General features: G+C 43.8%; 1 protein-coding gene and 1 long non-coding RNA gene across 3 annotated transcripts in view; one reads left to right on the top strand and one right to left on the bottom strand.

Annotated features, from left to right (window-relative positions):
* LOC137377097 (uncharacterized protein C11orf24-like) overlaps window positions 1-21601 on the top strand; it is a 79594-nt gene that overhangs the window by 9826 nt on the left and 48167 nt on the right. The window contains exon 1 of one of the 2 annotated variants that reach the window (XM_068046394.1): window positions 9669-9690. The exons of the other annotated variant lie outside the window; for it this stretch is intronic. The gene's annotated coding sequence lies outside the window, so the exon portion shown is untranslated. Of the gene's footprint in view, window positions 1-9668; window positions 9691-21601 lie in introns of those variants that run through there. 2 annotated transcript variants of the gene reach the window in all.
* The window catches only part of LOC137377098 (uncharacterized), a 90826-nt gene that overhangs the window by 66025 nt on the left and 3200 nt on the right, over window positions 1-21601 (bottom strand). The gene's annotated exons all lie outside the window — the stretch shown is intronic.

Below are 21601 nucleotides of genomic sequence, written 5' to 3'. Positions count from 1 at the left end.
ATGTTTACTGTCCACCTATTAGGGTTTGAGTTTTATATGAAAACTAAACAAGAAAAATTAAGAAAAGAAAGCTACTTTGCATCTTTTCTTCTTTCCCAAATACCTCTGCAGCAGAACTTATATTTAACAAATCCTCTTGATAAAATTGTGTTTTAATTGGACTTATTAAAATGTGATAGAACTTTGAGTTCTGAATATAAATATAAATCATAAAATATAAGTCATATACAAGCCATTCCCTTCCCAGACTTTTCCTATTTACTGGTTTTCTCCATAACTATATTTATGTTGCGGACTGTAGTTGTGGGATAATTTATCATATGTGACATTTTTTTCTTACAAAGTTGCTTCAGAAGAAGTTGGAAACTTTATGCTTTCCATTATTTTTAATGTTGTATACAAAAATCAAATTACCTTAACTGCTAATGATGGCTTCTTGAGACATTTGCATTTCAATAATTTTCCATCAATATAAGAGATTGCAGGTGGGGCCAAAATTTGCAAACAGGAATTCCTGGCAGCTCTGTGAATGGCCAGCCTTGCTATCAAGTCATTTTCTTTTAGATCAGGAGATGCACACAAATACATGCTAAAACTGAGTATCTGGTGAGTCTCTTCATCTGTGAGTAATTGGACTAGGATACCCATAAACTCCAGGCTGAGGCTGCCCACAGAGGATAAGGCTTCTGACTGAAAATATTGACAGTTATTTTAAACTTGGAAACTACTCTCTATAGGTAAGTTTAACAAATTTCTTCTGGATGTTTATTTTATCTTTAATTTGTTACTACTGGGTAAAAGGTTCATAAGTGCCTAGCTTACTGCTGGTTGAAAGGATTTTGAAAATGATATTTGGAGTAATCTTGATTGGATCCCATCTCTTTTCATTGAATGTATTTTGTTAGTTTATGCTTGATTGCATGTTTAGTGGTTTCTCGTTGGAAATTATATCTGCTCCTTTCCTCCTCAGGTGTGACTTTATTGCTCTTTTGTGAATGAGAAATATTCAGCTGCAAAAAATTGCACATATACACTCATGATGCCAAAGTATTACATGGGCAGAAACAGTCTGATAATTTAGCATCAGTGGAGGAGTTGAGGGATGTGGTGGTGAGGTAGAGGTCAGTCAAGTACACTCTCATGGTTAGCTCCAGTTGGCTCCCAGGCCTATCAAAGCTGGAGGAGATACTTCATTTCACTGTAAAAATGCACAATATTTACTGAAATTGTAGCATTAATATAATCACATAGATATTGCACCTAGCATATATGTTCTGCCCAAGTAATACTGCAGCATCATGAATAATTGTGTAAATGTTGTGCATTTCTACAGTGGAACGAACCATCTCCTCCAGCTTTGACAGGCCTGGGGATCTATTGGAGCTAACCATGAGACAGTACCCAACTGAATTCTACTTCACTACTCTATCCAGGTCTGCCTCACCACCACCCCTCTCCATCCTTCCACTGATGCAAAATTATCAGACTGCTTGTCTGACATCCAGTACTGAATGAGCAAACATTTCCTCCAACTAAACGTTGGGAAGACTGAAGCCATTGTCTTTTATAGAGTCATAGATTTTGTCCTTGATAAAAATTCTGTTCCTTACCTACCAATCCATCGCTCTTGCTGGCAACTGACTGAGGCTGGACCAGGCTGTTCACAACCTAGGTGTCATATTTGATCCCAAAATGAGCTTCCGACCACATATCTGCACCATCACTGTGACAGCCTGTTTCCACCAGTAACTTTCACACCACACATGTGTCAGGCAATGACCATCTCCAACAAGAGAGAATCTAACCATCTCCCCTTGAAGTTCAGTGGCATCACCATCGCTGAATACCCCACTGTCGACATCCTGGGGCTACCATTGACCAGAAACTTAACTGGACCAGCCATATAAATACTGTGGCGACAAGAGCAGGTCAGAGGCTGGGAATTCTGCGGTAAGTAACTCACCTCCTGACAACACAAAGCCTGTCCACCATCTACAAGGCACAAGTCAGGAGTGTGATGGCATACTCCCACTTACCTTGATGAATGCAGCTCCAACAACACTCAAGAAGTTTGACATCATTCAGGACAAAGTAGCCCCTTTGATCAGAACCCCATCCACCACCTTAAACATTCACTCGATTCACCACTGGCAGACAGTGGCAGTAGTATGCACCATTTACCAGGTGCACTGCAGCAACTCACCAAGGCTCCTTTGACAGCACCTTACAAAGCCCCAACCTCTACCATCTAGAAGGACAAGGCAACAGATGCATGGGAACACAACCACCTGCAAGTTCCCCTCCAAGTCACTCACCATCCAGATTTAGAACCTTATTGCTGTTCCTTCACTGTCGCTGGGTCAAAATCCGGGAACTCGCTTCCGAACAGCACTGTGGGTGTACCTACACCACGTGGACTGCAGCAGTTCACCACTACCTTCTCAAGGGCACTTTGGGATGGGCATTAAATACTGGCTTTGCCAGCAATGCTCATATTCCATGAACGAATTGGAAAAAAACCTGCATAACATTGCCTGACTGTGCACCTGTCTCAGCTCATCTGCTGCTGAAACCCTCATCCATGTCTTTACCACCTCTACACTTGACTATTCCAACAGATTGAGGCTGGCCTCCCAAAGTCTACCCTCTGTAAACTTGAGGTTATCCAAAACTCTGCTACCTATGTCCTTACTAGCACCAAGACCGGTACATCCATCTTTCCTCTGCGTGCTGACCTATTTTAGGTCCCAGTCAAGCAAAGCCTCAATTTTAAAATTCTCCTCCTCGTTTTCAACTCCCTCTGTTCCCTTGCCCTTCCCTATCTCTGTAATATCCTTCAGCCCCACAACCCTCCGATATTTCTGCGCTCATCTAATTCTGGTCTCTTGAGCATCTCCGATTTTTCATTTCTCCACGACTGGTGGCCAAGCCTTCAGTTGCCTAGGCCCTAAACTCTGCAACTCCCTCCCTAAACCTCGCCACCTATCGACCTCTCTTTCCTCCTTCAAGATGCTCCTTAAAACCTACCGCTTTGACCAAACATTTGGTCATTTACCCTAATATTGCCTTGTAGAATAATAGAAGGTTTACAGCTCAGAAAGAGGCCACTTGGCTCGTCATGTCTGTGCCAGCCGAAAAACGAGCCACTTAGCCTAATCCCACCTTCTAGCATTTGGTCCGTAGCTCTGCAGGTTACAGCTGTTGAGGGGCATATCCAACACCTTTTAAAATGAGTCGAGGGTTTCTGCATCTACTATACAGGCAGTGAGTTCCAGACCCCTACCACACTGTGGGTGAAAAAACTTTTCCTCATCTCCCCTCTAATCTTTCTACCAATCAGGTTAATTCTATGCCCCCTAGTCATTGACCTCTCTGCTAAGGTAAATAAGCCCTCCACATCCACTCTATCCAGGCCCTTCACAATTTTGTACATCTCAATCAATTCTCCCCCCAGCCTCCTCTGTTCCAAGGAGAACAACCCCAGCCTATCCAATCTTTCCTCATAGCTGCATTTTTCCGGTCCTGGCAACATCCTCGTAAAGCTCCTCTGCAATTACATCCTTTCTGTAATGAGGTGACTGGAACTGCACACAGTACTCAAGTTGTGGCTTAACTAATGATTTATACAGTTCCAGCATAACCTTCCTGCTCTTGTATTCTATACCTCAGCTAATAAAGGAAAGGATTCCATATGCCTGTTCAACCACCTTATCGACCTATCCTGCTACCTTCAGGGATCTGTGGACATTCACTCTACACCTCTCAGTATTTTCCCATTAATTGTGTATTCCTTGTTTGACCTCCCCAAATGCATCACCTCACATTTCTCTGGGCTGAATTCCATTTGCCACTTTTCTGCCCACCATTGATATCTTCCTGCAGCCTACAGCTATCCCCCTCGCTATCTATCACACAGCCAGTCTTTGTGTCATCTGCAAACTTCTTGATTATGCCCCCTACATTTACATTCAAATCGTTAATATATACCACAAAAAGCAGGGGACCTTGTACTAAGCCCTGTGGAATGCCATTGGAAACAGCGCTCCAGTCGCAAAAACACCTGTCAACCATTACCCTTTGTGTCCTGCCACAGAGTCAATGTTGTATCCAGTTTGCTATATTCCCTTGGATCCCATGCACTTTTATTTTTTTAACCAATCTGCCATGTGGGACCTTGTCAAAAGCCTTGCTAAAATCCATGTAGACCACATCAACTGCACTACCCTCATCTGTCTTTCTTGTTACTTATTCAAAAAATTCAATCAAGTTGTCAGACACTATATTCCCTTAACAAATCCATGCTGATTATCCTTGACTAATCTGTGCCTTTCTAAGTGACAGTTTATCCTGTCTCTCTGAATGGATTCCAATAATTTGCGCACTACCGTAGTTAGACTGACTAGCCTGTAATGATTTGGTCTATCCCTCACTCCCTTTTTAAACAAAGGTACAACGTTAGCAGTCTTCCAATCCTCCAGCACCACACCTGCATCCAGTGAGGATTGGAAAATGATGGTCAGACGTTCCGCTATTTATCCACTTTCAAGGTTGCTAGATCCCCTTAATATTTCTATTCTCCCTATGTTTATCAAATCCAATACTTCACATTCCTCTTCCTTAACTATAATATTTGCATTGTCCCCCTCTTTTGTGAAGACAGATCCAAAGTATTCATTAAGAACCCATACCGACCTCTTTTGCCTCCATACATGGGTTACCTTTTTGGTCATTTATGGGCCCTAACTTTTCCTTCGTTTATCCTCTTATTAATATATTGATAAAACATCTTTGGGTTCACCTTAATTTTCTTGCTAATATTCTTTCATACCCTCGCTTTTAGCTTTCCTAATTTCCTTTCTGATTTCACCCCTCCACTTTCTATACACCTCTCGGCTTTCTGTCGTGTTGCGTTCTCTGTCTCGAGCATAAGCTTTCCTTTTCTGCCTCATCTTACCTTGTATGCTCCTTGACATCCAGTGGACTCTAGATATGGCCATCCCACCCTTTTTCTTTGTGGGAATTCGTTTACTCTGAAACCCTTGAATCTTCTCTTTGAATGCCTCCCACTGCTCTGACACTGATTTACCTTCATGTAGCTGTTTCCAGTCCACTTTGCTAAATCAATCCTCAGCTTAGTAAAATTGGCCTTGGCCAATTGAGAACTCTAACTCCTGTTCTATCCTTGTCCTTTTCCATAATTATGTTAAAACTAACTGAATTATGATCACTACCACCAAAATGCTCTCCCACTGCCACGTCTTGCATCTGCCCAGCTTCATTTCCTAAAAGTAAGTCCAAAACTGCACCCTCTCTTGTTGAACTTGCTACATATTGGCCAAAATTTCTCCTGAATGGACCTCAAGAATTCTGCTCCCTCAATTCCTTTCACAGTAAAACTATCCCAGTTCATATTGGGGTAGTTAAAATCCCCTACTATTATTGCCCTATTGTTATTGCACTTGAGAGATTTGCCTACATATCTGCTCTTCTATCTCCCTCGGTCTGTTTGGGTGTCAATCGTACACTCCCAGAAGTGTGATTGCCCCTTTTTTTGTTCCTTAGCTCAGTCCATATGGCCTCATTTTGATGAACCTTCCAACATATCATCCCTCCTCACAGCGCAAATAGTTTCTTCAGCCAAAATTTCCACCCCCCCCCCCTTTCTTATCCCTCTCCCTATCATGTCTGACCATTCCTGCCCCTCCTTAAGCCATGCTTCTGTAATAGCTATGTTATCATACTGCCACGAGTCTCTATCTGTGCCCTCAGCTCGTCTGCTTTATTTGCGATACTCTTTGCATTGAAGTTTATACCCATGAGCACTGCCTAACTTTTATTTTCTAACCTTTGTTTCCTGTGCCTTCCAGACTCATCCACTAAATTTCTGCCTTCCATTTTCATTTCTGATTTTGTCCCAACTGAGTCTACCCTCAGGGTCCTCATCCCCCTGCCAAACATGTTTAAACCCTCCCCAACAGCACTAGCAAAACAACCCACAAGGAATTCAGTCCCGGCTCTGTTCAGGTGCAACCCGTCCGGCCTGTACAGGCCCCATCTCCCCTTGAGCCAGTCCCACTGTCCCAAGAATCTAAAGCGCTCCCTCTTGCACCAACTTTCCAGCCACGCATTCATCTGTCTTATCCTTTTATTCCGGTACTCACTTGCGCATGACACTAGGAATAATCCGGAGATTACTACTTTTGAGATCCTGCTTGCTATTTTCCTACCCAGCTCAGTAAAGTTCTTCTGCAGGACCACATCCTTCTTTCTTCCTATGTCATTGGTACCAATGTGGACCACGACTGCTGGCTGTTCACCCTCCCCGCTCAGGATGCTCTGCAGCTGCTCAGTGACATCCTTGACCCTGGCACCAGGGAGGCAACACACCATCCTGGATTCATGTCTGGGGCCACAGAAATGCCTGTCTGTTCCCCTGACTATCAAATCTCCTATCACTAGCACTCTTCCAGTCTTCCTTGTTCCTACTTGTGCAGCTGAGCCATCTATGGTAGCATGGCCTTGACTCTGGCTGCACTCCCCAAATAAACCATCACTTACCTCACTATTCAGAACTGAATACCTGTTGGAGAGAGTGAGACGCACTCAGGGTCTCGTGCCCTAGCTGCCTCTTCTTTCTTAACAGTATGCGGGGGGAGAGAGAATGGGTGACCACCAGACAGTCTATAAACGTGCTTTCCACGAAGCTCTCACCTTCGCGGATGCACCACAGTGTCGCCAGCTGCTGCTCAAGTTCCACAACCTGCAACTGACGACACTTCCTGCACATATGGTTATCCAGGACCCAAGAAGTATCCTGGAGTTCCCACACAGCACAGGATGTGCACTCCTGAGGTTGGAGCAGCCCTGTCATTCCCCTATCTGATGATAAACCTTGATACTACAAATAAACACTGCTACTAATAAACCCTGCTATTACTATGTTACGACCAGGTGAGAAGGGGTCTGGGGGTACCCTCTCAGCTTTTGCCTGGTTTAATTGTAACAGGGTTTAATTTTTAAACACTGTTTTTAGCTCTCCCTCAGTGAATCCTTGTTCACAGGCAAAGAAATCAGACAGGTTTCCTTAAATTTAAACAAGAAAGGTGGAAGTTTATTAATCTTAAACTCTTATCCGGTTAACGACAATGAATATGTGATGCAACCACGCTAGCATGCATACGCGATAAACACACATGCATATAGAGACAGAAAAAGTAGAAGGAATAAAGGGGAAAAGTTTGAGGCAATATCTGTTAGTTACAGTCCTTTAAGTTCAGTGTGGAGTCTTTGGTTGCCGCTAAGTTTTGCAATTCATTGGGGCTCAGTTCACGCTTCAACTTGTTCTGATGTAGGTATCTTTTCTCTTTTGAGGTTTACATGTCTTCCGTGGGTCTGGTGGCTTGGGAGAAAGCGAGAGAGAGGGGCTTCCTTTTTGCAGCTTCAGTTGCTCACGACCTACTGATTCTTTCTCTGTGGCACAATTCAAAAAACCCCAGGTTGCCCAGCAGGTTAGTCATGTGACTAGCTCCTTATTTGGAACAGTCTCCTGCGTGGTTTGTGGATTGTACCTTAGCAGTCTCTGGAATGCGCTTCCTTATAACTTCAGTGTCTGGTGATCAAAATCCATTTGAGTTAATTGGAGCAGGGAATAGTCCTTTGTCTCCTCAAGCAGCGTCTCTTAGTATGTAAATGTCCTTCCAGCCCAGTGTCTGGTGATCTTCAAACACGTAATTTCTTCACTCCAGCAACAGTTTAAAATCAATGTTCATATGACAAAATTAATATGCCTCATTCTTGGCGGGTGGGGGTCTGCATGGCAACAAATACTAAATACCAATAGTAATAAACCTTACCAATAGTAATAATAACCTTGCTATTGCTAATTCTAAACTTACCAATTCACCTATCCTACCATTATTAATATTTTAGTATTGGTCGGATATATTACCAATAGTAGTAATAACCTCACCAATAGTAATAAACCTTATTTAAAAATAAGGATGACTCACCAGATACCCACTTGTTACTTGTTATTAATACTTAATATTTCTAACATTTTTAAACTCCCAGTTGTTTAGACTCAGTCCCTAAGCAGCAAATACTCACCAGCCAATCAACTCACCGATTACCTGTGATGTCACTGTTTGATTTTTCTTTTTCAAACTCCGGCGCGTCTCCACGCAGGTTCGCCGCTGCTCCCCACTCCCTCCAGATAAGTGAAGGCCCAAGCCTGGGTCTTGCTTTGTACTCTCTCCGGTAGTTGTCTCCACACAGGTCTGCCACCGCCCCCAACTCCCTCCAGGTAAGTGTCTCGGTGTCCAATTTTGCTTTATAACACTTCTGTGAAGTACCTTGGGATGTTGTATTTAAAGGTGCTATATGAATACTCATTGGTGTCATTAGGATTGCTGTTAGGCTAATCAGTGGCCATGATGAGATGGGTCCATTGGATGACTCTCCTAATTTCTAAGTGGCTCCTTGCGTGCACACAGCAGCTGTCTACCTCATGTATTCCTGCAACTAAGGTACTATCTAGAAGAAACGCAAGACTAGGTTTAATAACAGTCATTAAATGCTGAAAAAAAAGAAATACCGTGGAAACAAACATTAGGCACTCATGCATGCGGCATGCTTTGAGATTAGAATATGGTTGCACTGAATTGTGTGTGCAGAGTGTTGTTACAAAGGTTTGTGAGTATGTTTCATCATCATGAATAATTGTGAGTTGCCTGCAAGATTTAAGGTACTATCTATGGAGGGCATAGACAGATATATACTGGACTGTTAATACAGTGGCAGCCTTTATAAGAAAGAGAAGACAGTTTCCCAAATAGTTCACAGAACCCACATTTTGTTGTGATCTGCAGCTTCTTCAGGCCTAACCGTTACCATGCCAAGGGGGCCTTCCTCCTCCCAGGTCTCAATGCTGGTGCTGGTTGGTCTTCATCATGCATGATACATCCTCCTTGCAGCATGGAGTTGTGCCGAATGCAGGGGACTGCACCAAGCCTTGAAATTTTACATGGGCTGATTTGGAGGGCACGTCAGATCCATCCAGGCATCTGAATTGATGGTTCAGCATTTAAACTGTGTGCTTGTTGATGAATACTCTGGAATTTTGGAATATCACAAAGTTGTCATGTAACATGTCTATAGAGGATAGCCTTAATTAGTCGGGGCTCATCATTTGGGTCAGATATTGGAGGGGTTATGGATTAATTTAAAATGATTGCTGTTATGGAATAAGCATTAACTTATTTAAAGCAGTGTTGACGATTGCAAACGTGCAGTGTGTTACTGGGAGAAGGAGAAAAGGCTCCACCACCACAATTATCACAAAGGCTCCTGAACACTGAACTAATGTTGGGGAGGGGTGGGGTTGGGCGAAACAAAAAAGGTTGAGAGATTGGCTGGAAAACAGGGTAAGCACATTTACTGGCTTATTAAATTCCATATACAACTCAGGCCCTAAAAGCCTTGGGCGCCTATATTATATGGATGAGGTAGATGGTTCAATGATCGGTGTATGCAAATATATAAATGTTGTCGTTCAAGTTTACTAAAATATTCAAATCAAGTTTCTGCCTTTTTCAGATTGGAACTACTTGCAACTATAAATTCCACCAATTGAAATATGCAGAATGGGCAGAGTTCCCATGTGTGATGAATCTCCATCCCATTTTCTGATTGGTAAAGCTCACTTTACACCCAAAAATCACGTTACTGATGGAAATTCTAGACTAAATGTTTTCAAAACTCTAGGCATTTGCTAGTGAAAGGGTTAATGTGTCTTCACAAAACTGGAATCTATGACTCAAGTAATGTCGTTTATATGCTTTCTGGGGCAGAAAATTTGCTTTCTGCATGGCAGATCTTTTTGTGTGTGCAGCTGAACAGCAGTCTTGATTTTTATCTTCTGTTGCACAGCACAGTTGCACTTGGCACATGCGCGAGTAACATGGAAACATAGAAAATAGGAGCAGGAGTAGGCCATTCGGCCCTTCGAGCCTGCTCCACCATTCATGATGATCATGGCTGATCATCCAACTCAGTAACCTGTTCCCGCTTTCGCCCCATATCCTTTGATCCCTTTAAACCCAAGAGCTATATCTAACTCCTTCGTGAAAACATACAATGTTTTTGGCCTCAACTGCTCTCTCTGGTAGCGAATTCCACAGGTTCACCACTCTCTGGGTGAAGAAATCTCTCCTCATCTCAGTCCTGAAAGGTTTACCCCATATCCTTAGACTATGATCCCTGGTTCTGGACTCCCCCCACTGTCGGGAACATCCTTCCTGCATCTACCCTGCCAAGTCCTGTTAGAATTTTATAGGTTTCTATGAGATCACGCCTCACTCTTCTGAACTCCAGCGAATATAATCCTAACTGACTCAATCTCTCCTCATACGTCAGTCCCGCCAACCCAGGAATCAGTCTGGTAAACCTTCGCTGCACTCCCTCTATAGCAAGAACTTCCTTCCTCAGATAAGGAGACCAAAACTGCACACAATTTTCCAGCTGTGGCCTCACCAAGGCCCTGTATAATTGCAGCAAGACATCCCTGCCCTTGTACCTGAATCCTCTCGCTTTGAAGGCCAACATACCATTTGCCTTTTTTTATCGCCTGTTGCACCTGCATGCTTACCTTCAGCGACTGGTGTAAGAGAACATCCAGGTCTCGTTGCATATTCTCCTCTCTCAGTTTATAGCCGTTCAGATAATCTGCCTTCCTGTTTTTGCTACCAAAGTGGATAACCTCACATTTATCCACATTATACTCCATCTGCCATGCATTAGCCCACTCACTCAACTTGTCCAAATCACCCTGAAGCCTCTCTGCATCCTCCTCACAACTCACCCTCCCACCCAGTTTTGTGTCATCTGCAAATTTGGAGATATTACGCTTAGTTCCCTCATCTAAATCATTCATATATATTGTGAATAGCTGGGGTCCTAGCACCGATCCCTGCGGTACCCCACTAGTCACAGCCTGCTATTCGGAAAAAGACCCATTTATCCCTACTCTTTGTTTCCTGTCTGCCAACCAATTTTCTATCCATTGCAATACACTACCCCCAATCCCATGCGCTTTAATTTTACATGATAATCTCTTATGTGGGACTTTGTTGAAAGCCTTCTGAAAGTCCAAATAAACCACATCCACTGGCTGCCCCTCATCAACTATACTAGTTACATCCTCGAAGAATTCTAGTAGATTTGTCAAGCATGATTTCCCTTTCATAAATCCATGATGACTCTGTCTGATTCTACCACTGTTCTCCAAGTGCTCTGCTATAAAATCTTTGATAATGGACTCTAGAATTTTCCCCACTACTGACGTCAGGCTGACTGGTCTAGAATTCCCTGTTTTCTCTCTACCTCCCTTTTTTAAATAGTGGGGTTACATTAGCTAGCTACCCTCCAATCTGTAAGAACTGTTCCAGAGTCTATAGAATCTTGGAAGATGACCACCAATGCATCCACTATTTCTAGGGCCACTTCCTTAAGTACTCTGGGACGCATACCATCAGGCCCTGGGGATTTATCGGCCTTTAATCCCATCAATTTCCCCAACACCATTTCTCTACTGATACTGATATCCTTCAGTTCTTCTCTCTCACTAAACCCTTTGTTTCCCAACATTTCTGGTGTGATATTTGTGACCTCCTTTGTGAAGACAGAACCAAAGTATGCATTTAGTTGGTCAGCCATTTTTGTTCCCCACAATAAATTCCCCTGTTTCTGACTGTAAGGGACCTACATTTGTCTTCACTAATCTTTTTCTCTTCACATACCTGTAGAAACTTTTATAGTCAGTTTTTATGTTCCCCGCAAGCTTGCTCTCATACTCTATTTTTCCCTTCTTAATCAATCCCTTGGTCCTCCTTTGCTGAATTCTAAATTGCTCCCAATCCTCAAGTCTGTTGTTCTTTCTGGTGAATTTATATGCCTCTTCCTTGGATCTAATGCTACCTCTAATTTCCCTTGTAAGCCATGATTTGGTTACCTTTCCCGTTTTACTTTTGCACCAGACAGGGATAAACAAATGTTGCAGTTCATCCATGCGCTCTTTGAATGTTTGCCATTGCCTTTCCACCGTCGTCCCTTTAAGTAACGTTTCCCAATCCATCATAGCCAGCTCGTGCCTCATACCTTCTTAGTTTCCTTTACTAAGATTCAGGACCCTAGTCTCAGAATCAACTGTGTCACTCTCCAGCTTGATGAAGAATTCTATCATATTATGGTCGCTCATCCCCAAGGGATCTCACACAACTAGATTGTCAGTTATTCCTCTCTCATTGCACAACGCCCAGTCTAGGATGGCCTGTTCTCCAGTTGGTTCCTTAACATATTGGTCCAGAAAACCGTCCAGTATACACTGCATGAATTCCTCCTCTACGGTATTGTGACTAATTTGATTTGCCCAATCTATATGCAGATTAAAGTCAACCATAATTACAGATGTTCCTTTATTGCATGTGTCTCTAATTTCCTGTTTTTTGCCATTCCCAACATCACCACTACAGTTTGGGGGTCTATATACAACCCCCACTAATGTTTTTTGCCCCTTAGTGTTTCTCAGCTCTGCCCATTCAGATTCCACGTCGTCAGAGCTAATATCCTTCCTCACTATTACATTAATTTCCTCTTTAACCAGCAATGCAACTCCACCGCGTTTTGCTTTTTGTCTGCCCTTGCTAAATACTGAATATCCCTGGATGTTCATTTCCCAATGCTGGTCACCTTGCAGCCATATCTCCGTAATCCCGACTATATCATACCCGTTTACATCGTTTTGCAAGCTGGAACGTCAGAACTATGTGTCCTGGCCTGTCGGAAGACCTTACACAAATCAACGATTCTCGGAAGACTGCCATCATTAACAACGAGCTCAGTAGACTCAATGTAGACATTGCAGCACTTCAGGAGGCACGCCTCCCCGCGAGTGGATCTCTAAGAGAGCAAGACTACACCTTCTTCTGGCAGGGTAGGGATCCTGATGAACCAAGACAGTACGGAGTGGGCTTCGCCATCAGAAACTCTTTGCTCAGCATGATAGAGCCACCCTCAAATGGCTCGGAATGCATACTGTCCATCCGACTGTTCACCGCCTCTGGTCCACTACACCTACTCAGCATCTATTCTCCAACACTCTGCTCCCCACCTGAAGCTAAAGACCAGTTCTACGAGGAACGCCATAAGATCATTAGTAGCATCCCCAACACCGAACACCTGTTCCTGCTGGGGGACTTTAATGCCAGGGTTGGGGCCGACCATGACTCATGGCCCTCCTGCCTTGGGCGCAATGGCATAGGTAGATGAATGAGAATGGACAGAGACTGCTTGAGTTATGTACCTATCATACCCTCTGCATCACCAACTCATTCTTTCACACTAAACCCTCTCACCAGGTTTCTTGGAGACACCCAAGATCACGCTGTTGGCACCAGCTGGACCTCATCGTCACAAGGCGAGCCTCTCTAAACAGCGTTCAAATCACACGCAGCTTCCACAGTGCGGACTGCGACACTGACCACTCCCTGGTGTGCAGCAAGATTAGCCTCAAACCAAAGAAGCTGCATCACTCCAAGCAGAAGGGCCACCCGCGCATCAACACGAGCAGAATTTCTCATTCATAGCTGTTAAGTAAGTTTCTAAATTCACTTGAAAAAGCCCTTCAAAACACTCCCACAGGGGATGCAGAGACCAAGTGGGCCCACATCAGAGACGCCATTTACGACTCAGCAATGACCACCTATGGCAAACGTGTGAAGCGGAATGCAGACTGGTTTCAATCTCACATTGAAGAGCTGGAACCTGTCATTGCCGCTAAGCGCATTGCACTGCTGAACTACAAGAAAGCCCCCAGCGAGTTAACATCCGTAGCACTTAAAGCAGCCAGAAGCACTGCACAAACAACAGCCAGGCACTGCGCAAATGACTACTGGCAACACCTAGTCAGTCATATTCAGCTGGCCTCTGACACCGGAAATATCAGAGGAATGTATGGTAGCATTAAGAGGGCTTTTGAGCCAACCATCATGAGGATTGCCCCCCTCAGATCTAAATCAGGGGACACAATCACTGACCAACGCAAGCAAATGGACCGCTGGGTGGAACACTACCTAGAACTGTACTCCAGGGAAAATGTTGTCACTGAGACCGCCCTCAATGCAGCCCAGTCTCTGCCAGTCATGGATGAGCTGGACGTACAGCCAACAAAATCGGAACTCAGTGATGCCATTGATTCTCTAGCCAGCGGAAAAGCCGCTGGGAAGGACGGCATTACCCCTGAAATCATCAAGAGTGCCAAGCCTGCTATACTTTCAGCACTGTACGAACTGCTTTGCCTGTGCTGGGACGAGGGAGCAGTACCACAGGACATACGCGATGCCACTATAATCACCCTCTATAAGAACAAGGGTGACCGCGGTGACTGCAACAACTACCGTGGAATCTCCCTGCTCAGCATAGTGGTGAAAGTCTTCGCTCGAGTCGCTTTAAACAGGTTCCAGAGCATGGCTGAGCATGTCTACCCTGAGGCACAGTGTGGCTTTCGAGCAGAGAGATCCACCATTGACATGCTGTTCTCCCTTCGACAGCTACAGGAGAAATGCCGTGAACAACAGATGCCCCTCTACGTTGCTTTCATTGATCTCACCAAAGCCTTTGACCTTGTCAGCAGACTTGGTCTCTTCAGACTATTAGAAAAGATTGGATGCCCGCTAAAGCTACTAAGTATCATCACCTCATTCCATGACAATATGAAAGGCACAATTCAGCATAGCGGCGTCTCATCAGACCCCTTTCCTATCCTGAGTGGCGTGAAACAGGGCTGTGTTCTCGCACCTGCACTGTTTGGGATCTTCTCCCTGCTGCTCTCACATGCGTTCGAGTCTTCAGAAGAAGGGATTTTCCTCCACACAAGATCAGGTGGCAGGTTGTTCAACCTTGCCCATCTAAGAGCGAAGACCAAAGTACGGAATGTCCTCATCAGGGAACTCCTCTTTGCTGACGATGCTGCATTAACATCTCCCACTGAAGAGTGTCTGCAGAGACTCATTGACAGGTTTGCGGCTGCCTGCACCAAATTTGGCCTAACCATCAGCCTCAAGAAAACGAACATCATGGGACAGGACGTCACAAATGCTCCATCCATAAATATTGATGATCACACTCTGGAAGTGGTTCAAGAGTTTACCTACCTGGGCTCAACGATCATCAGTAACCTGTCTCTCGATGCAGAAATCAACAAGCGCATGGGAAAGGCTTCCACTGCTATGTCCAGACTGGACAAGAGAGTGTGGGAAAATGGCGCACTGACATGGAACACAAAAGTCCAAGTATATCAAGCCTGTGTCCTCAGTACCTTGCTCTACGTCAGCCAAGAGCGACGTCTCAATTCATTCCATCTTCGCTGCCTCCAGAGAATCCTTGGCATCAGGTGGCAGGACCGTATCTCCAACACTGAAGTCCTCGAGGTGGCCAACATCCTCAGCATATACACCCTATTAAGCCAGCAGCGCCTGAGATGGCTTGGCCATTTGAGCCGCATGGAAGATGGCAGGATCCCCAAGGACACATTGTACAGCGAGCTCGTCACTGGTATCAGACCCACCGGCCATCCTTGTCTCCGCTTTAAAGACGTCTGCAAACGCGACATGAAGTCCTGTGACAAAAACAAGAAATGCTGGATTCACTCAGCAGGTCTGGCAGCATCTGTGGAAAGAAGCAGAGTTAACGTTTCGGGTCAGTGACCCTTCTTCGGAAGGGTTCCGAAGGGTTCCGAAGAAGGGTCACTGACCCGAAACGTTAACTCTGCTTCTCTTTCCACAGATGCTGCCAGACCTGCTGAGTGAATCCAGCATTTCTTGTTTTTGTTTCAGATTTCCAGCATCCGCAGTATTTTGCTTTTATTTTAATGAAGTCCTGTGACATTGATCACAAGTCATGGGAGTCAGTTGCCAGCGTTCGCCAGAGCTGGCGGGCAACCATAAAGGCGGGGCTAAAGCGTGGCGAGTCAAAGAGACTTAGCAGTTGGCAGGAAAAAAGTCAGAAGCGCAAGGAGAGAGCCAACTGCGTAACAGCCCTGTCAACCAATTTTATCTGCAGCACCTGTGGAAGAGTCTGCCACTCTAGAATTGGCCTTTATAGCCACTCCAGGCACTGCTTCACAAACCACTGACCACCTCCAGGTGCTTACCCATTGTCTCTCGAGACAAGGAGGCCAAAGAAAGAAAGAAAGAAAGAATTCATCCACTTTATTGCGAATGCTCTGCGTGTTAAGGCACAAAGCCTTAAGGCTTGTCTTTTTAACATTACTTGGCCCCCTCCCACTATTTTTCACTGTGACCGTTTGATTCTGGCCCTTGATTTCGCTGCCTATCACTTTTCTTATTCCTCTTACTGTCTTTTGTTCTTGTCTTTGATCCCCCCGCCTCTGACTCCTTGCAAAAGTTCCCAGAGTAAGGCAAGTTAGTGTTTGCATAGGAGTGCATTTTCTTTGATAAATTTGTCTGCCAAGAATTTGTAAATAGTAATTAAAAATTATCACATGATCTCAATGTTACTCTGAAGCAACTTCTGATTATATTTTATGTATCGATATCAATAGCATTGGAGGATGTCATCTTACCTTGGAAGAAAGAACTGTTGATAGGATAGAAATGGGTGTGAATCAGTCCATTGAAAGATGGTACAGTCCAGTCTGACCAAATAATTTTTTAGTTGGCTTAAATGATACTAATGGAAGGTGCCTGGGCGACTTCTTTGTGCTCTTGTTCTTCACCCTCCCTCCCCATTTGGAGCATGCTCAAGAGGAATTATTTCAGTTTGAGTCTGTGGTGCTTTTGTAAACTACAGGCATTCAGGAACAAAATAATCGCTTGATTGAAAATTACATTTGCTCCTGCTATTTGAATATTTTGTCTGTATGTTTGTCATGTTAACTGCTGCTCCTCTGTTACATCATTGGAGAATTATTACAGTTATAATTATGGAATCAAATGGTAATGGAAAAATGCATATTTAACTACCCATTTTGGCCTACATCTACAATATGAAAGCTCCCATGGATGTGCTATTAAAATAATGCCAGGAGCTTTGAGTTTCAAATGTGACTAAATTCATTTATCCAAATTCTCAAAATTTAAAATTTAGGATTGTCCGTTGTCTCCATTTTCTCTCTGGTCATTTAATTCCATTTACTAGTAGAATTTCAGAGTATCTTCTATCGGAGATGACAGATTATATTGCCCATTAACTTATTGTATGTTTTTCTCATACAGTATATCATCGTCAATTAACCTTTAAACTGTTTAATCTAAAATTTGGTGTAGCCTGAAGATTATTTTGAAGTGATTGGAAATTCATTCTTTATATAGCTTCTTTGAGTGAGTTATGAAGCCCACACAGCAAGATGTTTAACTTCCAATGACTCACTGAATAAATATCCCTCATGGTGTGATATATAAGCCAGGAACATGCCAGATCTGATCTTGGCCAGTGCGAAGTTAAGCAACTTCAGTTGTAACAGTGGCAGATGTGTCATAATTACCTGAATTCTCTGACTGAAAACACTTTTTTAAAAAAAAGCCAGAGTTTCAGATTTCCCACCTCGAATCATTACTTTCTGTTGGAAGTGCATATGTAAGGGGTGAGGACAAAATATGGCTCAGCTTTCCCGCAGTCAGCAGCTCATGTATTAGAATGGTAAATTGCCACAGGGTTGTTGCCACCTGCTGAACAGCACCCAAGCTTGAGTCATCTGCTTGGAAAAAGGAGGAAAATTGGAAGAACCAAAATGTCTGACTTGGTCAGTTGAATTCTGCAAAAGCTAAATGAAAAGCAAAAGAATGTAAATACTGGAAAATATGAAACAAAATGCTGTAAACACTTGGTAGATCATTTTGAACAATATTTTAGGTGCCAACCCCTCATCCACTATGAAGATTTCCTGATTTCATTCCAGACAACCTAATTCCATTTGAGTGTGTATATTTGTGTGTTTAGTAATACTCATAGCCTTTGGTTTTAAGCGTAAGTCTTTTGGCCTTTTCTCTAGTTTACTACCATTCCATTGGTATTTTTGTAATGGTACTAATGGATCTCCTGCGTGTTTACCCACTATAATTGAGTACTGTGCTATACAATATACCATATATTATTCTGGACTTCTGTGTAACCTGTCACAAGGTCTTATTGTTGTAAGTAGGCATATCCTGCAGTCAGAAGGCATTTTGTTGCTGGGAAAGATTTGCTGAAACCACTAGGAAATGACTGACATTTAAAAAAGTATTTAAAAAGAAATGTGTACACAAAAATTGCATTGTTGACAAGTGTGTCAGGCATGTCTAGGTAAAAACATTTCTTAGATTGTCAGATATTTGATGTTGTATTGCGTTCAGACCATAAATTATTCTGCATGTAAATCCGAAACCATTGGAACTTTTTGTCTTGGATCTGTATTTACAATTTCTTACTGAGATGACAGGATTCTTGAGTTTCTATCTGTATGTGAATGATGCCACCAGCATAGAGTCATGGAGTTATACAGCACAGGAACAGGCCCTTCGGCCCATTGTGTCTGTGCTGGCCATCAAGCACCTATCTATTCTAATCCCATTTTCCAGCACTTGGCCCATAGTCTTGTATGCTATGGCGTTGAGTGCTCATCTAAATACTACTTAAATGTTGTGAAGGTTCCTGCCTCTACCATCCCTTCAGGTAGTGTGTTACAGATGCAACCACCCTCTGGGTGAAAACATGTTTCCTCAAATCCCCTCTAAACCTCCTACCCCTTACCTTAAAAATATGCCCCCTGGTTATTGACCCCTCTGCTAAGTGAAAAGGTTTCTTCCTATCTATCCTATCAATGCCGCTCATTATTCTGTATACCTCAATCAGGTCCCCCCTCAGCCTTCTCTGCTCTAAGGAAAACAACCCTAGCCTATCCAGTCTCTCTTCGTAACTGAAATGCACCAGCCCAGGCAACATCCTGGTGAATCTCCTCTGCACCCTCTCCAATGCAATCACATCCTTCCTGTAGTGTGGTGCCCCGAACTGTACACAGTACTCCAGCTGTGGCCTAACTAGCATTTTAAACAGCTGCATCATAACCTCCCTGCTCTCATATTCTGTGCCTCGGCTAATAAAGGCAAGTATCCCATATGCCTTTTTAATCACCATATCTACCTGTGTTGCTGCCTTCAGTGATCTATGGACAAGTACACCAAGGTCCCTCTGACCCTCTGTACTTCCAAGGCTCCTACCATCCATTGTATAATCCCTTGCCTTATTAGTCCTCCCAAAATGCATCACCCCTCACCTCAGGATTAAATTCCATTCCCCACTGCTCCGCCCATCTTACCAGCCCATCTATATTGTCCTGTAATCTAAGGCTTTCCTCCTCACTATTTACGACACCACCAATTTTGGTGTCATCTACGAACTTACTGATCATACCTCCTATATTCACGTCTTAATCATTAATGCACACTACAATCAGCATGGGTCCCAGCACCAGTTCCTGTGGTACCACTTGCAAAAACAACCCTCGACTATCGCCCTCTGCCTCCTGCCACTAAGCCAATTTTGAATCTAATTTGCCATATTACTCTGGATCCCATGGGCTTTTACCTCCTTAACCAATCTCCCATGTGGGACCTCATCAAAAGCCTTCCTGAAGTCCATGTAGACTACATCAACTGCTTTACCCTCATCTACACATCAAGTCACCTTCTCGAAAAGCTCAATCACGTTTGTTAGACACGACCTATCCCTGATTAATCCCTGCCTCTCCAAGTGGAGATTAATCCTGTCCCTCAGAATTTTTTCCAATAGTTTCCCTGCCACTGATGTTAGACTCACGGCCTGTAGTTACCTGGTTTATCCCTGCTACCCTTCTTGAATAATGGTACCACGTTCGCCGTCCTCCAATCCTCTGGTACCTCTCCTGTGGCCAGAGAGGATTTGAAAATTTACGTCAGAGCCCCTGCTATCTCCTCCCTTGCCTCACATAACAGCCTGGGATACATCTCATCTGGGCCTGGGGATTTATCCACTTTTAAGCCCACTAAAACAGCTAATACTTCCTTTCAATGCTAATTTGTTCAAGTATATTATAATCCCCCTCCCCGATCTCTACACCTACATCATCCTTCTCCATAGTGAACACAGATGAAAAGTAATCATTTTAAACCTCACCTGTGTCCCCCGGCTCCACACACACATTGCCACTTTGGTCCCTAATGGGGGCTACTCTTTCTCTCGTTATCCCCTTGCCCTTAATATACTTCTAAAACGCCTTGGAATTTTCCTTTTTACTTTTTTAAGTGCTCCCCTACACTTTCTATACTCCTCTAGGGCCTCCGCTGTTTTCAGTGCCCTGATCTGCCATAGGCCTCCTTTTCTTTCCTTATCCAATCCTCTATGCCCCTTGACATCCAGGGTTCCCTGGACTTGTTGGTCCTCCCCTTCACCTTTGCAGGAACATGTTGGCCCGGAAATCTCAATATTTAATTTTTGAATGACTCCCACTGGTCCGATGTAGATTTTCCTACAAGTATCTGCTTCCAGTCAACTTTGGCCAGATCCTGTTTTATCATATTGAAATCGGCCTTCCCCCAATTCAGTACCTTTATTTCCGGTCCATCATTGTCCTTTTCCATAACTACCTTAAATCTTACAGAGTTATGGTCACTATCCCTGAAATGCTTCCCCACTGACAGTTCTACCAGCTGTCCCGCTTCATTCCCTAGGATTAGGTCCAGTACCGCCTCTTCTCTTGGAGGGCTTTTTACATGCTGGCTCAAAAAGCTCTCCTGTATGCACTTTAAGAATTCCGTCCCCTTTAAACCTTTTGCACGAAGACTGTCCCAATTGATATTGGGGAAGTTGAAATCCCCTACTATTATTACCCTATTATTTTTACACCTCTGAGATTTGCCTACATATCTGCTCCTCTATCTCTCCCTGACTATTTGGAGGCCTGCAGTACACTCCCAGCCAAGTGATTGTCCCCTTTTTGTTTTCAAGTTCTAGCGATATGGCCTCATTTGAGGAATCTTGAGATATCATCCCTCCTTACTGCAGTAATTGGCTCCTTGATCAACAGTTCAATACCACCTCCTCTTTAACCCCTCCCCTGTCACGCCTGAAGATTCTATACCCTGGAATATTGAGGTGCCAGTCCTGCCCTTCCCTCAACCATGTCTCTGTGATAGCAATAATATCATATTCCCATATGTTAATCAATGCCCTCAATTCATCTGCCTTACTAGTAAGACTCCTTGCATTAAAATGGATGCAATCCAGCCTTGCATTATTCGTTTGTGCCTTAACAGGTCTATATTTGCTCTGCCTTCCAGACTGACTCAGTTTCTCTTCTATATTTGACTGTGCATCACCCCTTACTGTGCCTCCACTCTGTATCCCATCCCCCTGCCCAATTAGTTTAAACCGCGCCCCCCCCCCAAAAAAAAACAGCACTAGCAAACCTCCCTCAAGGATGTTGGTCCCGTTCTGGTTCAGGTGCAACCCATCCAACTTGTACGGGTCCCACCTTCGCCAGAAACAGACCCAGTGATCCAGGAAACTAAAG

The sequence above is a fragment of the Heterodontus francisci genome, chromosome 14 (genome assembly GCF_036365525.1).
Source record: "Heterodontus francisci isolate sHetFra1 chromosome 14, sHetFra1.hap1, whole genome shotgun sequence".
NCBI classification, from domain to species: domain Eukaryota; kingdom Metazoa; phylum Chordata; class Chondrichthyes; order Heterodontiformes; family Heterodontidae; genus Heterodontus; species Heterodontus francisci.
The sequence above is the reverse complement of the archived record's forward strand: the minus strand, read 5'-3'. Positions and strand labels throughout refer to the sequence as shown.